Genomic DNA, 15738 nt, shown 5'->3' on the forward strand with positions numbered 1-15738 from the left:
AAAACCTAATGGCATATTTGCAGATTGCTGTTTTCCCTTCTTGTGGTTATTGCTTATCAGAGAGGGATGCAGTACACAGAGGGGTGACTAAGCCGAGAGCTGAGAGCAGCTTAGTATGGCTCCTGCCGGCTTGTGCAAGGCTTTCTTCTATCCATTTAGGATCTAGGTCTGGGAAGATATTTAATTGCAAAGTAGACACATTGACATTCAGAAAACTGTTGACAGAGAAACATGACTTGCAATGGCCATGAGATCACTAGAGAAATATGTCATATTTGGGAAGGTGGAGAAGATTGTTTTGACCGTATTGTTTCAGAAGCCTTCACACACTATGATATCAAAATCACCGTCATAATAACAAAGATGATTATCAATGCCCCACATCTGCTCGCCTGTTCTCTCCTTGCAAACTGCTTTGTCAGCGTGGGCAGAAGAGGACCCAGCAGTTATCACAGAATAAGAGGAAGGTAATAGACTGCCAACCCTATGTGCAGTTCTTCCAAAAGGACTGGGTATAGAGCTGGCAACACCCTCCTTGTGCTGTGGTTCCCAAGTTCCAGCCAGCTGGTTTTCAGGTGCTTGGGAACAACATGCACAGGATTTTGATGGGTGTGATGCCATGTGATTTACAGGTGGGTTGCCCTGCCCGCCTGTCAAAGTCAGTCCACAGGGTAGCCAAAAAAGGTTTCCCCACCCATGTTAAAAGCTGTGTGCTGCCCCCCATACCCAATCCAGCACAGATCGCCTCAGACACCAAACCCAGACAGTGGCTGTTGGATTTCTTAAATTCTTGTGAGCTATGTGACATGGGTGGCGCTGTGGGTTAAACCACAGAGCCTAGGACTTGCTGATTGGAAGGTCAGCAGGTCGAATCCTTGTCATGGGGTGAGCTCCCATTGCTCAGTCCCAGCTCCTGTCAACCTAGCAGTTCAAAAGAACGAAGTGCAAGTAGATAAACAGGTACCGCTCTGGCGGGAAGGTAAATGGCGTTTCCATGTGCTGCTCTGGTTTACCAGAAGCGGCTTAGTCATGCTGGCCATATGACTCAGAAGCTGTACGCTGGCTCCCTCAGCCAATAAAGTGAGATGAGCGCCGCAACCCTAGAGTCATCCGTGACTGGACTTAATTGTCAGGGGTCCCTTTACCTTTTATGTGTCTAAAAGCTAATTCAGAGGGTGATCTTAAAATTATCTTTATTCATTTTCTCAACAACAATACAAACAAAACACAACAAATATATACAACTTAACATTATAAACACAAAACATAAAATGAAAATTAATATCTTCTTAACCTTTCTTCTTTAACATTTTCAGAGTCAATCTCCACCTTCTGAATTTCTTTGCCTATCTACTTTGGCAGTCTCATTTCCACAGTCACATCTAATTATTTCTTTCTAATATCTAACTTAGTAAATTCATTTCATACAACATACCAAGAATCTAATATAACTTCCTTAAGGTATGTGCTAATTTTAATAAAACAATATTTTTTCAGATAATCTCTAAATTTATTCCATTCTTCTAGCACCGTCTCCTCCTTCTGGTGCTTAATCTCGCTGTCAGTTCAGCCAGTTCCATATAGTCCATCATTTTCATTTGCCATTCTTCCACTGTAGGCATCTCTTGAGTCTTCCAATATTTGGCAATTAGAATTCTTGCTGCTGTTGTGGCATACAGAAAGAAAATAGTGTCTTTTGGGGGGGATTTCTCTCCCTATAATTTCCAACAAAAAGGCTTCTGGTTTTTTAATAAAAGTGTTTTTTAACATTTTCTTCAATTCATTATAAATCCTTTCCCAGAAGTCCTTTATTTTGTGGCACGTCCACCACATGTGATAAAAGGTTTCTTTTTTCTCTTTGCACTTCCAACATTTGTTATCTGATGTATGATACATTTTTGCAAGTTTTACAGGGGTTAAATACCATCTATACAACATTTTCATCATAATCCTTCAACACTGTGCATGCAGTAAATTTGTAACTTTTCTTCCATAACCTCTCCCAATCCTCCAAAATAATATTATGCCCCACATCCTTAGCCAAATCAGTCATCACAGATTTAACCTGTTCATCTTTCGTGTGCCACTCCAGCAGTAAATTATACATTCTAGAAAGATTTGTTATCTTTGAATCCAACAATTCAGTTTCCAATCTAGATTTATCAGCTTGAAAACAAGCATTATTACTGTCTGCCTTAAACATTTAATTAATCTGATGATATTGTAATCAATCATTTAACTTATATTTAATTTGATCATATGGCTTTAACTTAAACTTATTTTCCTCTTGCAACAGTAAATCACTATATTTCAACCACTTGGTTTCCATGTTTAACCTTTTCCGTGCCTTGGCTTCCAATGGAGAGATCCATCTAGCTGTTTTCCTTTCGAGCAGGTCTTTATATCTATTCTAAACATTGAACAATGCTTTCCTAACTATATGATTTTTAAACCTTCTATGTGCCGAAATCTTATCATACCATAAATAAGTATGCCAACCAAACACATTGTCAAAGCCTTCTAAATCCAGCAAATCGGTATTTTCCAACATAAACCAATCCTTGAGCCAGCAAAATGCTGCCACCTCAAAATATAATTTTAAATCTGGTAGGGAGAATCCGCCTCTTTCTTTACTATCTGTTAGTAATTTGTATTTAATTATCGGCTTCCCCCCCCCCCGCCATATAAATTTGGATAATACCTTTTGCCATTCACTAAAACATTTCACATTATCAATAACAGGCAATACCTGAAACAAAAACATCTTTGGCAATACATTCATTTTCACTGCAGAAATTCAGCCTAACAAAGATAATTTCAAATTTGACCATACCTCAAGATCTCTCTTAATTTCATTCCATAACTTTTAATAATCCAGAGGGTGATCTGAGGGGTCTTCATTCCGTTCATTGATCAGCCATGCCGGATAAGGGCGGAAGCTCTTGCATCTACCCCAGGGCATTACCGCTTGGCTCCTTTTTGGCAAGGCCCTTACGTTAACATCTTTATTCTCCCAGCCATCATATCTCTTCGTTTTCTACTGCAGGAGAGACCACGACTCCAGGAGGAGACTGCAGACACTAAGCGCCTTAGACAGAAACAGACCGTCATCTTTTTCAACTAAGTGGTGTTCCTGCACTCCCTGGGTCTGGTGAGCAGATAACATCTCAAGAGTGTCTGCTTTTCCATGCAGCGGCTCATCTATGCAGGAGGCAAATTTCTTCAGCTGTCCCGCTTTTTCTTTTTCAGGGAGGAGAATCAAGCACATTGTACCCCTCTGGATAAGGCCACCTATGTAAATCCCTCGGCTTACATGTGATGTTATCTGCATGATGCAAGAAAGGAGCTCTCCGCTTTTGGCATCAATGAAAAACTCGAATACTCTGGGCCAGAAAACACTGACGTTTCCAGAGTGGGTTCCAGGTTTCAGGGGCAAAGTGAGAGTCAGTGCAATGACTCCTGGGGTTTAACTAACCACCGGTGAAGTTTTCCACCGTGGTTTAACATCCAACCCCTCTTCCCAGGGAACCCTGGGAATTGTTAATCTGTGAGGGGAAGTGGGGGGAGGGAGGTCTCCTATCAACTCCCAGCACCCTTAACAAACTACAGCTCCCAGCATTCTTTGGGTGGGGGGAAGTCATGACTGGTTAAAGTGGTAGCGTAGCACTTCAAATGCATGGCGTGAATGTGACCATTGTGTCTTTTTAAAAGCGTACATGCTTTCTGACCCAGGGCAGCCTCCGGATTTTACTCCCCAACACTGTGAAATGGGGAAAAAAATTAAGCTGTTTAATTTGGCAGAGATTAATTATTGTGGGAAGGGCATAAAGCAGGCTGTTGTGGGTGGGGGAGATGCTGGAGGGGGCACATGGCTGGCAAAATGGGGGCTGGGGGAGATAAGTCAATGAAGCTTGGAGGTACAATGTCTCATGCAGAAATTGGTTTTATTTTTAGCCTCCCAAGCCCTGGCTCCACCACGGTTTCTTAATTACCATATTATTTCACTGCTCAATGAAACCCAGATGGCTGTTCTGTGCTGTGGGCCAAGAATTTAATAGGGCTTCATGTATGGTGGTACATCACAGAAATAAAAACATGGAAATTATTTTTTAAAGAACAGCAGCCCTGCTGGAACGATACTGAGTGGCTCAGGGCCAATGGGTGCATTCTGGGCAATGATGGAACGTTTTCATTCTGAGCAGGCTTCTTAATGGCAGAGATGTACGTTGGAGGAGCTGCCGTGAGCCTAAACATAATGTTTAGAGTCCCCCTTGGCGCTGTGACAGGCTCCTTGGCCAGGAGGAGCCACCTCATCAAAGCTATCAAAAAAGGGGGGGAGTTGGAAAGGCCCCAGGAAGACACCCAAAGCGTTTTCCAAAATGGCAGGGTGCTGGTATGGGGACCTAAAGGTTTCCATGTGGTGCAGCAGTTAGAAAAGGTGTGAGGAACGTTTTGCCTTCCAGATGTTGCTGAACTACAACTTCCATCAACCCTTGACACAGTCTTGCTGGGGCTGATGGGAGTTGTAGTTCAATGACATCCAGAGGATCAAACTTTCCCCACCCTTGAACGTTGGACGTGGCAGACCTTGGCTCAAATTCCCACTCAGTCATATGAAACCCACTTGATCCAGCATGTTCTGGGTGAGCAGACATAACCCACCTTCGAGTTAGTATGCTATAATGTTGTTCTGGCAAAATAAGCTTCTGCTGGTTCTCACCCACTTTCTCAGATGCCCACAAACAGCTGAATTAGTCCGGGGGGAGGGGGGGAAACTGAGCTCTCTAGTAGAGCTGTCAGCCAATTGCAGCATTTTTGCCAATTAACTGCTTTCAAAGAGTTGCAATAAATGACTGTGGAAAACCTTAATTGATGGGATTAATTTAAACTAATTGCAGAATGCAAGCGAGTGGGGCAGATGTTCCTGACAACAGGTTTTAGTGTGGAAAACACTGTTGTAAACAACAAAACAAAGACAGAGCCTGGGCCAGCTCAGTTCCACTTCCTCCCTGCCTCTGGAAAGCTCTGTGAAGGAATTCTAAGATGAATTCGACAACACCAGCAGTAATCCTGAGCAAGACCTTCACACCTGTAGAGTCACACCGTTGTCACTCTGCAGGTGGAGGCTTCCAGGAGACCAGCAGGGCTGGGCATTGGGACACACACACACACAACAGCACAGCACAGCACAGCACAAAAGGTGTTTTGGATTGCTCTGTTATTCCCTAATGTGCCACAAGAATCTCGTTTGTTTTTTTGCTGAGACGGACAAACAAGGCCACCCCTTTGGAAACCCTTGCAAACAATTTAACCAAGAGCATCTCTAAAATTTGGTCAATCACCAACTAACCAGTAAGGACAAGGGGATGGAAATGCAGGAGAAACAGGTGTCTGCAGTTCTTTTCCTCTGCTCACCATTACGTGTAACAAGCCTGAGTGTGAAACCTTACGTTCAATCCCTGGCTGCCTCCTGAGTTGTCCCTGTATGATGCCCCACAAGTTTTTGTCTAATTCAGTCACACTTTAAAGCGTTTGCTTCAAGAATCTTAGAGGTGGTCCACCAGGTGTAATGGATGAAGATGTGCTTTGTATCCCCTAGCAATAGGGATTCCATGAGCAGGGAGGGACTTCCTTCCTTCCTTCCTTTGCTTGAGTAAGATTTCCACCACCACCCTCCATCTAGGGTCCAACTCTACGTGAGAGGTTTTGGAATTGGCAGGTAATGCCTCCAAGGATCTCAAGGTAAAACGTACCACTCCTCGTCATTTGCAATCTACTATTGCTGGGGGAGGTGTAATTCCTCACATCCACAAGTCTCTGTTTGGAAAGAGGGGGCAGCAGAAAACTGCAGAGAGGGGTTTTTCAACAGCCCTCTTTCTCCCTGTCATTGTACTGTAACTGGGACAGAAGAAATATGGGGATATGTGGATTAAAAGAAAAAAAAAGTTAAATGGACGAGCATAGACAATCGATTGTAGACTTAAAACATTTGTATGTTCCTTAGATTCAAAGTTTGACACAATTAAGTACCTTGTTATGTGGCAGCAGTTTGTGTGTTGATTGGCTAGGTTTCTCCCATGTGTTTTATACAAAAATGGATCTGATAAAACCTTTTTTTTTTTTACAAAAAGGGGGGGGGAGAGAGAAAAGGCAACCATCTATTCCTGTGCTGAAAACGCTTGACAACAATTCTAAATATAAAAGGGGAAACCAAACAAAAGGGTCTATTTCTCAAAAGAAAGCAGGTGACGTCATGAAGGCACATAAAAGAACAAAAAAGTCCAGAAAATTACACAGTCCCCCTCCCACAAGAGCTTAATTTAACCATTGTTATTATAATTCAAGCATGAGCTCAACTGCTGTCATTTTACGGTCGAGGCTCAAGCATCCACTGATGTTAAAGACGGGGAGGAAGAGCACAAATATCACAGCTGGTCAGAAACCAAGTAGAAGTCTTGAGTCTAGACAGACCACAAGCAGCACAAACAATGCACAGCAAGAGCACTGGACCAACCCCAGATCACCCGCCTGTCTTTGCTGTGCTCTATTTAGGCATGGCACCACCTAGATAACACATTTTAAAATAACGCTGCATTTCAAGAGAGCTCCTCCTCCCATTCCGTAGAAATGTGTATGATTTGTGTCGGTGTATAATTGTATGGGATAGGATCCAAAGAACCACAGCGCTGTGCTTCAAATGCTCAGGGCTGCTCTGGAGTCATGCACTGTGCATGCCACAGGCACAGCCAACCACTTTGGAAAACAAACATTAGTTCCGTGACAAAGGAAGCTGCCTTATACCAAAATAGACTACTGGCCCATCAAGCTCAGGGGTGTCTAGGGTTTCAGGTAGGGATCTTTCCCAGGCTTTTCAGGAGATGCCAGGATTGAGCCTGGGACTTTCTGCATACAAAACTGATGCTCTCCCACTGATTCACAGCACTTCTTGTCCCCCCACAGTGTACAGGGGAAGGCAAGAGACTGTTGCGGAAATAAAGAAAAGTCAGAGATTCCACCAGGTACGCAGAAATCCTTGGGCACACCAATGGTAACCATTTGCCTCTTGGCCATAATGGCTAAGTGGTCAAAAGAAGGAAGGAAGGAATCTATCCAAACATAGATCAATAAATTGCACCAGATCAATGTGACAATACATTCAAGTAATCATGATAGGTAATAAATATTTTCAGAATAAGGACTTGTGGTTCCAAACCCATTTTCCTGAAACACAAACCATCCGATGAGCACAAAACCAGCTGCCCCTTAGAGTTGTTCAGGGCCTGACATATCCTGTGTCTGACTTGAGTGTCTTCCCTCATTATCTACCTGCTTCCTTTGCTGACTGACCATTAGCAGCAACTGCTGTTACCTCCCAACAGCTAAAATAGGCCCAGCAGACTCCGGCCAGTACCTGCAGGTCCCAGTCAACCAAAACTTGGACCAGCTAAATAAACAAATCTCTCACATACATTGGAAGGAACAAATCATACCAAAATTAGACCAGTCTGCTGCTGAAAAGTAAATACAGTTATAGCACATTAAAATTATATAGAATATGGCTGTGCATCTGTTTTTTAATGTCTTCTACTTTTTCTAGAAGTTGCCAAGGCAGCCCCTACAATTTTATCCCTTAGCAGTCATTTCTGTATTTAATATTCTTCAGATTCCTTCAAACACATGTGCCTGATTCTGTATTTATTAAATTCAGTGGTGATGGAGAGAGAGAGAGAGAATCATAGAACTGTAGAGTTGGAAGGGTTCCCAAGGGTCACCTAGTCCAACCCCCTGCAATGAAGGAATATTTTTATCGCAATCAAGCTAACCTTCACACACTCACACACACCCAGTTAATACTATGACATAGTATATGGCTTTCTTTACAAACAGGGGAAGTTGTTTTTATTTCTTAGGGAACTGTGATGATTAGGTTCAGAGATCTGTTATGACCTAGTCCCCCATTACAATATGGTTCTCATTAGTTGACCTCCTGAGGAGAAGTGAGTGGAAATTACTGCTAAGAAATTCAGTTAAATAGCAACCTGAACACACAGTGCAGCAATCAGATAACAGCTTTGCTTAGTGCTCATATTTCTTGCCTATGCATTTCCTTTTACATCTCCAAAGGCACACATTGGTTCTGCGAATGGCCAGGAGGAACTTTTGTAGATTTTAGTAGGACACAAAAAGACTTCCTTGGCGGTACAGGAGATTATTGGTGAGATTTGAAGACCCACTTTTGCATATAAGTTTTAAACTGCAAGTGCATTGCAAGGACTTTCTTAATACCTTGAAATGATTATTGACCCAGTCACTCTTGTTAAAGCAAAGCTGGTTTTAATGGAAAGTTTGTACATCTGGAGATTATGCCAAGTATACAGGTCTGTATAATTGTTCCCAATTTCCAGATCCAGATCCAGTGAGTTGTCCTGAAATGCAGGTGCTCCCGAGTGTTGATCACATGAGGTCTGAATCACAGGAAGGGATCAGTTTGGTGGGAAGACTGACCTTATCATATTTCTAGGATTCCAGCAAGTTAAGGTCAATTTCATTTGGTCCACCGCAAGCTGTGTCCCTGATTGGTGAGCAGGAATTGAATGTCTCCCTTCAAAGACCGAAATGCCATTTCACAGCGTTAAGTGCCAAGCTCTGCTTCGGCCTTAAACATGCCGTGCTGCATATTTCTTAAACAAGAGTTTCTGTCTGTTTGCTGTTAGGACACCTCCTCTTCTCCCCCCACCATGCTTCAACTGTTCCTTCTGGTAACAACCTCTCCTTGGCAAGGTCCCAAATGCCACGTCAAGGATTGAGAACTAAGACAGATGAGCGGTTGGAACTTCGAAAAGCAAGTTTACTAATGCTGTGACAATGAGAACTATTCCTTTTGCTCCAGGTCTCCTGTTCAGCTCAGAGGGCACACTTTGGATACAGGACTTTGTCAGTGCAAGGGCTTCTCCATTCTACCCGAGCTAAGCACTGGAATACGCAAAACAAAGGAGGGATCTATTTGGAGGCAAAGCTTTTTGCGACACCATTGAGAAACCAGTACTAGTTTCGGCATTATTGTTGTTGTTGTTTAGTCATGTCCGACTCTTCGTGACCCCATGGACCAGAGCACGCCAGGCACTCCTGTCTTCCACTGCCTCTCACAGTTTGGTCAGACTCGTGTTGGTAGCTTCGAGAACACTGTCCAACCATCTCGTCCTCTGTTGTCCCCTTCTCCTTGTGCCCTCAATCTTTCCCAACATCAGGGTCTTTTTCAGGGAGTCTTCTCTTCTCATGAGGTGGCCAAAGTATTGGAGCCTCAGCTTCAGGATCTGTCCTTCCAGTGAGCACTCAGGGCTGATTTCCTTCATAATGGATAGGTTTGATCTTCTTGCAGTCCATGGGACTCTCAAGAGTCTCCTCCAGCACCATAATTCAAAAGCATCAATTCTCCAGCGATCAGACTTCTTTATGGTCCAGCTCTCACTTCCATACATTACTACTGGAAAAACCATAGCTTTAACTATACGGACCTTTATGTAGTTTTGGCATACCTTTAATTAATAATTTTTTAAAGCCCACCTTCGAAGCTGTGGGTTGTTCATTGAATCTAAGTCAGTGAAAGGCAACATTACCTTGTAACAGAATTGAGTAAATCAACTTGCCCCTGTAATCTGAAATGGATTTGGGCATAGTTATTTCTTTCCAGCATTTCTTGGGTCTGAAATGGTAGAAACTGACCGGGAAAGAAAATGTGGAAGTCATTCATGCTGGATGAAAATTCTGACCTAGCGTGCAGCAGCCAAGAAAAAGACAAATTGCATTAGGAGAGGGATTGAAAATAAAACTGCTGATACCATAATGCCTTCTACAAATCTATGGTGCGACCACACTTGGAATACCGTGGACAGCTCTGGTCAACTCAGAAAGGGGTATAGTAGAGCTGGAAAGGGTTCAGAAGAGGACAACCAAAACAATGAAGGGAGTGGAGCAACTCCTCCTTATGAAAAATGGTTACCATGTTTGGATCCTTTTTGTTTAGGCCAAAGGACCGTAAATGCTGCTGGTGGAGACATGATAGAGGCATATAAAATTATGCAATGCGTGGAGAACATGGATGAATCAAAGTTTCTCTCTCATAATATTAGAACTTGGGGGACATCCAATGTTGGAAGGTTCAGGATAATCCTTCACACAGCCCATAGTAAAACTCGCGGAGGCAAAAGCCATCCATGGCTACTAGTCACAATATGTTCTACTTCTTCCACTTTTGGAGGCCGCATGTTTCTGGAAACCACATGGGGGAAGAAGAGTCCTCTTGCACTCAAGTCCTGCTTGTGTGCTTCTCTGGTTGGGCACTGCGAGAACAGGATGGTGTAAGAACAGCATGGCGCCGATCCAGCAGGGCTCTTCTCAGGTTCCTATAGGGAAAGCACTATATCAAAGTCAACTGCTTAGGTACATACATATATACTTGATTACAAGCTCTCACCCACACTTATTGCCCTGCTACTTGCTCCCGGGAAAACTCAAATCTTTACCGCTGCATTGAAGCAAACGTCAGCCGGGTTTTCTCCAGATGGATGTTTGCTCCAATTTAGCACTAAAGAGTGGGTTTCCTGGGGAAATGAGGATGGGCAAAGACACCACCACTCAGACCCTTGCATCCCACACTCGTGCCATCTATGCGTGGAACAAGCAGAAGCGTGGATGAGCCCTAAGTGTTTCTCTGCCAAGGGAACTTTCAACACGCATCCTGCCCCTCCATTTCATCTGCATAGATGCAAATCTCCTCTCCATCTTCCGGGGGGGGGGGGGCTCTGTAGGTACACCACTTTCCCAGTCATTCTGGCGAAAGGCATTTCCCATTGTTAGCAGAGAAGCTGCTGGCACACAAGATTGTCATCCACCACTACCACAGAGGAGGGAATATTGCTGGAGCATTTTCACCCCAACTTCCACCACTGATGAAAAACATTTGGTAAGAAGGAATCAGGGATGCCCTCCTTTTTCCCCCTGGAGTAATTGGAGCTCACAGGTTTTATGAGCTCTTGCCTGGGCTTGGGACATTTGGCAGGAGCGGAAGTTGCTTCCTGACAGTTATTTGGGATGCAAGTGATAAGCAATTCCCCAAAGAGCTTGGAGGCTGTCCGATGGGACAAGCTGCTAATCTAGTGAGTGAGATCACGTTATTCCACTTGGAGGTTATTTTTAAAATGGATTTCGTTCAGCCAACATGAGGCTATATATAAACATTTTGGTGTTACGGGGGAAAGCAAGTGAGAAAGCTAGCAGCATTTTCACTTTACATAAACATTTCATTGGAGTTTAGGTGCTCTCTCTCTCTCTCTCTCTTCTTCCTTCTACCTACTTCCTAAAACTCCCTGTACCAGTCCTCCTGAACTAACTGGTATCATTTATGCCCCCCCTTTCCCCCCCAAATCCAAAGAATTGGCTGTTTGAAATTAGTAACACAGCAAGCTGCCTTCTCCAGAGTCAGAACATTGCTCCATCTAGCTCAATTCTGCCTACACTGGCTGGCAGCAGCTTCCCAGGGTTCCAGACAGAAGTCTGCCCTAGCCCGACTTGGAGATGTCACGGATTGAACTTGGGACCTTTTGCGGGCCAAACAGATTCTTTCCCACTGAGCTACGGCCCTTCCGCTTTGTCTCATTAAACTGCGTTTTAATGGTATAAATAAAATACCCTGGAGGGAGAGGGAAGCTGAAAGCTCAAGAAAAAAGAGGCTTATCAAAGCCACCTAATGCTGTGGGTCTGGTAAATGAAGAGGAAGCCTCCAGGTGATGTCATCCAAGCTTTCCATTTACACGGATAAGATCAAAAGCGTGGACTTCCGAAGCAATTACGGCTTAATTAATTGCACAGGGAGGCTAGAGCAAGGCTTCCAAAGATCTCTGCTGAGTGACAGGGGCATGGCTGGAGGGGAAGTGGGTAGTTATTTCACAAAAGGGCCATTGTTGGGAAAGTTTATAATCTGCTCTTTTGTTTAATTCAATCCTCATGCATCATCGCCATCCTCCTTGGCCTCCTCCTTTGCCCCCCCCCCCCAACAAAACAAAAGATCTCAAGGCAAGCTGCAGGCTTCGGAGGTTTTTATTCATATCCTTAACCTCACTATGGTCCGATTCCAGCATATGCTAGATGATCCGTGGCTGAGGCTGGGATTTTGCTGCTGTTTTCGCTTCACAAGTTATCACCATAGCACAGTGCCCCACATGCAGCGAGGCAATTTTCGTAAAGCGATCGATATGCTGCCGACTACCTTGACATAGGTTGACCGCAAAGTAGCAGCAGCACCTGCAGGAATGTGTCCGTACCATCCGGTGCCTGTCAAAGGGACAACCTTTAAAGTAGGGGTGGCTAACAACCACAGTTCAGGGGTCGGATCTTGCCTCTTAAGCACTGTTGTCTGCTCCCCTCCCCTTCCGCTCCAAGATATCACTGACTTTGACAGTGTCAAGAAAAACTGAACTTGGAGACAGCCAATGAAGTTGAATGTTGGAAGGTTCACAGCTAAAGAAAGTACTTCTTCACATAAGGGAAAATAAAAGGTAAAGGACCCCTGGGTAGTTAAGTCCAGTCAAAGGCAACTATGGGGTTGCGACACTCATCTCGCTTTTCAGGCCGAGGGAACCGGCGTTTGTCCACACGGTTTTCCGGGTCATGTGGCCAGCATGACTAAACCGCTACTGGCGCACGGAGGACCGTGACGAGTGCTAGAGCGCACAGAAATGCTGTTTACCTTCCCGTCACAGCGGTACCTATTTATTTACTTGCACTGGTATGCTTTCAAACTGCTAAGCTGGGACAGAGCAACGGGAGCTCACCCCATCGTGCGTTTTTGAACTGCCAACCTTCCTACCAGCAAGCCCAAGAGACTCAGTGGTTTGGCCCGGTATACCTGAAGGAGCGTCTCCACCCCCCATCGTTCAGCCCGGACACTGAGGTCAAAGGGCCTTCTGGCGGTTCCCTCACTGCGAAAAGCAAAGCTACAGGGAACCAGGCAGAGGGCCTTCTCGGTGGTGGTGCCCACCCTGTGGAACGCCCTCCCTTCAGATGTCAAAGAGATAAACAACTACCTGACATTTAGAAGACACCTGAAGGCAGCCCTGTTTTAACGTATTTTTAATCTTTGTTGGAAGCTGCCCAGAGTGGCTGGGGAAACCCAGCCAGATGGGCGGGGTACAAATAATAAATTACCGTATTTTCCGGCGTATAAGACGACTAGGCGTATAAGACGACCCCCGACTTTTGAGAAGATTTTCCTGGATTAAAAAGTAGTCTTATATGCCAGAATATACAGTATTATTATTATTATTATTATCATTATTATTATTATTATTTAGACCACAGCGCCACCCATGTCTTCACATAGCACATAGTTAAAGTAATACAGTATATAACAGTTGCCTTGCAAAGTAATGCAGCCTCAGTTCCACGTTCCAGATGGTGACTGGAGAAGCAGGACAAGCGGATTTTGCAATACGAACCAAAACTGTGTGCGCGCAAGCACACACATGCACAGTGCACCTCCGTAAATATGATACAGCAGCTTCCTTTTATTCCCGAATCACAATATATCTTCTGACAGTTCACAAGTGTCTACGGGAGTAAGATTCTAGCTTTTGGACAGTTGCATTAGAAACAGCTAATAGAAACGGTCTGCTACATACTGTACCAAGTCCATTATTCAGTGACATCACCTGTAAATTATTCAAATGCTAAAAAAAACAAATATTTAAAAATCCCACCAGAACAATAAAACTCTACATCAGATGTTTCATATTTGAGGAGAGCCACGCTGCTTCCTTCCCAGAAGCAAGATACTCAGCACATGGCGTTCAGAATTTGTAGTTGTGGCAGAGCTTACTCCAAAAGTGGGGCGGGAACCCCAATATGATTTACACCATTGGTTGTGGGTATGATGACTGACATCCCTTCTGTTTCCCATTATTCTAACCCAGGTCTTTGATCCTTCCTTTCCATTCATGTATTGTTTTGAAATGTTGTATGCATTGTCTTTTTTCGTTACCATCCGCATAAAATTGTAATCCTCCAAATTCATAAGGCAGGGTTGTTGTTGTCATTTTACAAGTACCTGGTTTGCTTTTTCTGATGCACCTCACCTAATTTCCAATACAGCTGGCTCTACTTGTTTAGGTAAATGCTGTGGAATCTGTGTTCCTCCAAATGTAAAACTGCAACTCCTTCAGCTTGAGCTGGCAAGTCTAAAGGGCAGCGATGATGGGAGGTGCATTGAACCAACACCTGAAGAGTCACAGCTTCTCTGTGCGCGATACAGGGGTTCAAAAGCAAGAGGATTAAGAGAGAGAGAGCGCCACACATAAGAGATAAACACACAACAGAATTCAGCTTCTTGGGAATCTCCATTTTTTGTGTTTTTTTTTAAAGCATCTTTCTGGTTCTCATGGGTGCAAAAGTATGCTTGGGCAAAGCCTTCAGAAAATTGCCAAAGCCAGAGAAGTGGCTGAGTCAGGTTTCCAGTAGTTGGAGGTAGAAGTTAGCACCCTGTTGGGCTTCTAGCAAAGCAAAATAACGCATGCAAACACAGGAGAAATGATGCAAATCTGATCACTAAGTCGCACACTTCAGACTACCTGGGCAAATAAATTTCTTTCTTTTATTTTATTTTTTAAAAAACATGCTCTGCACAATGCAATGGGTTTGAGGCTTTGGAAGAAGGGAGCTCTGTTCCATTCTGAGGCAGGAATGGGAAACCTGTGGCTCCACAGATGTTGCTGGACCACAACTCCCATAATTCCTCTCCACTGGATATGTTGGCAGGAGCTGGTGGGAGTTGGTGCCCATTGACATCTAGAGGACCAAAGCTTCCTCCACTTCTCTGTTCTGTGAAGACCCCTGGTTTTAAGAAAGTGGGCGTTTTCTGCATCTCTCCACGAGGACCATTTGAACATCATAGGAGCATCCTTGCTCCTACATCAGACTCGGTGCTGCCCCATCTGCAACAGCCCCTGGGTACAACATGAGGCTCAGTCATTGAAACAGGAAATCTTTAGTGTACCAGAATGCATAGAAATGGGCCCAGCTGTGCACAGGGGTCTTTACATTTAGACCTTTCAGTTGCTGCAAATTTCTTCTCCCTGTATTTGATAGATGCTCTTGCTTCTTCTTTTTATGTCAGATGGACTGTTGCTCAGTGGCAGAGCACTGGCTTCATATGCAAGAAGGTCCCAGGTCATCTGCGGCTGGGCTGGAGAGAGCCTTCTGCCCAATACCTCATAGAGCTGCTGCCAGTCAGTGTGGACAATATTGAGCTAGATGGACCAATGACCTGCTTCATTATCTGTGTCTCCTACTACATTTCTTGAAATCAGATTCTTTATTTCCAGTCTGCTCCGTAAAACAATTTTTAATGGCCAAAAAGATGGACTGTTTACAACAATTTGACACACTTATTCACTTCTGGCTGCTCAGACATGCCTTTTTGCAAATCAGGGTCTTTCTACTCACTGCCCCAACCAGTCCTCAACCAGGTCCACCAGGATGGTGTCACTTTACTTACCCTGGTCCTCAGAACCACAAGCAGAACCTGTGCATACAATGCTCTTCCCCTTCCTTCCAACAGGGCAAGTGTGTCAAGAGTGTCTCCTCTTTTTTGCAGAAGAGTTCCCTCTCTCTAGTGTCCTGCATTTGCTTGTGAACAGAAAGATGCTCCCTTAATGGCGAGTCTAGTCTTTATTTAAACCAGGGATA

The sequence above is a fragment of the Lacerta agilis genome, chromosome 5 (genome assembly GCF_009819535.1).
Source record: "Lacerta agilis isolate rLacAgi1 chromosome 5, rLacAgi1.pri, whole genome shotgun sequence".
NCBI classification, from domain to species: Eukaryota; Metazoa; Chordata; class Lepidosauria; order Squamata; family Lacertidae; genus Lacerta; species Lacerta agilis.